General features: G+C 49.0%; 1 long non-coding RNA gene across 1 annotated transcript; it reads left to right on the top strand.

Annotated features, from left to right (window-relative positions):
- Positions 1-284: 284 nt before the first annotated feature.
- Positions 285-1,421, top strand: LOC118510400. Its single transcript, XR_004906001.1, has 3 exons — positions 285-580; positions 707-966; positions 1,052-1,421. It is a non-coding gene; the product is annotated as an uncharacterized LOC118510400 (long non-coding RNA).
- Positions 1,422-1,955: the final 534 nt, after the last annotated feature.

The raw sequence follows: 1,955 nt of genomic DNA, 5'->3' as shown, positions 1-1,955 counted from the left end.
TCGTAATGGTTCACACTCGAACGGAAGAGGAGCACACGTACGCAAACGGCATAAAACCCGCGCATCCGTCTGTATGGTAAGTAAGAAAAACAATAATTTCCACCCGGGAACGCCCTCACTCCGCCAACACTAATCACCAGAGGGGCAAGGCGCGATACTCAAGGGAATTGCTTCGAGACGACTTGTCAAATCCAGCCAGCAAAACCACGCTGGCGGTCACCGGCGGAAGGAAAGACAAATGATCGCTGCTCGCCTGCCACATCGGGGGGGGGCACATCGCCATCAAGACCTGGGGGTACGTATGTACGTAGTAGCCCCGATGATGCGTGTGTTACATAGAGAGGAGTCGTCGTCGGTTTTCCGCACCCATGCACGGAAGCGGTGACAAATGGATAGTTTTTTTTTTGTTTCGCTGTTTTGACAGTGTCAAGCGTGTTGTATCTTAAACATATGTTCAAGATTTGGCTTGGGTGGAATGCTGGGATTTGGGACTGCAACGTCTCATTAGTTTTTACGTTCCTTCTACAACGGGCTGTCCATCAAAGAAGGGAATCTCGATCTGCGTGCCCGTAGTGTGCAGGTGAGTTTCGGTTTCAAATTCCAGCAGTCATATAAGATTAGCATCAAAGTTTTTTACCTTTTCGACCATTCCCGTCACTTCATCTTCGATACCGCCTTTTTAACCGATAAATTTGAACCCCGTCAGCTAACTTCTCCCGTGCATGCATCAACTCCTCAACTCCCGATGCTAACCTGTGCGATCGCCTACCTGTCAGCTGCGTTGCATACACCTTGGTTACCTTGGCGTCGGCTACCAGAGTGCAAAAGAACATTGAAACTGTTGCCGCCATAGTAATTGCTGCCCCAACACTCGTTAGAACTTACTTCCGAGCAGACCAGCGATTTCAGTGGCCACTTTCTCCAGCGACTGCCGTGTTTCTATTCGCACGCTTAAGAAATTGAATCGTGAGTAATCGCTAACGTTTAACCCAGCAATCATTGTACCAATTGCAGGTATTGTTACCATGCTCACTCCTAACCTCAATTTTAGGTTAAACACGCACGCCCTGAAAACTGCGGAAAATGGATAGCGAATTTTATTTATCAACGCTTATGCAAGGCCGGTTGGAGGTGGCGATGGACGGCATTTGTCGTTTGGAGGAAATGCATGACTTCGAGCAATGTACCCAATTTTGTCAAACCGCCCTTTTTCTGAACCAGGAGCTACAGTTCCGCATTGACCACGAGATACCAATTGCTGACTTTAGCAAACAGATAGACAAGTTCGCAAGTAGCGTTATGAAGCGGGTGGCCGTGTTTGAGAAGCACAACAGCAGCAAGTCGCAAAATACTGCTCGATACTCAAAGCCTCGTAAATAATATCTCCCCTACAGCAGTCGAATGTAGGGCTACGAATTAGAGCCCCGTTGTGTACTGTAGCTGTGTATCCTGGTGTGAATATTCATTCCGAAACGGTGATAGGCGAAACGATTGAGTGCCATTCTGATCATTGTTTTCCCCACTCCGACTAGTGTTTGCTCCATACTGCGGCTGGCACGAATTGCAGGTCACGAAATTGGTCGTCTGTCAAGTTTCGGTGGGTGAAACAAAGATGGCACGCTTTACTATCATACTACTGTTGCTGCACGCATTGTACTACCCTGTCGGGTGTGTGCGATTAGGGAGGACAATGAGGGTGTTGGTTTAATCGGTTGCTTCTTTGTCTCCCGAACCCAACCGAGCCTGATAAAACATTTGCCAGAACAGCGCCCCTTACAAGCGACGGGTCCCGACGGGGATTCTCGATTACTCGCTGCAATGCGCCGAAATCCGTGCATTGTGGCTCTCATTCGTTCCTCGGGCTCGGGCAGGCGGTTGCAACAAAATCTGAACAAACAAAGGATTATATGCGTTTCCTTCCAGCTTTTCCAGCCGCTCGGGACATCCCTCGGGCC

Source organism: Anopheles stephensi, chromosome 3 (assembly GCF_013141755.1).
Source record: "Anopheles stephensi strain Indian chromosome 3, UCI_ANSTEP_V1.0, whole genome shotgun sequence".
NCBI classification, from domain to species: Eukaryota; Metazoa; Arthropoda; class Insecta; order Diptera; family Culicidae; genus Anopheles; species Anopheles stephensi.
Note: the sequence above shows the minus strand (reverse complement) of the source record. Positions and strands in the feature narration are given on the sequence as shown.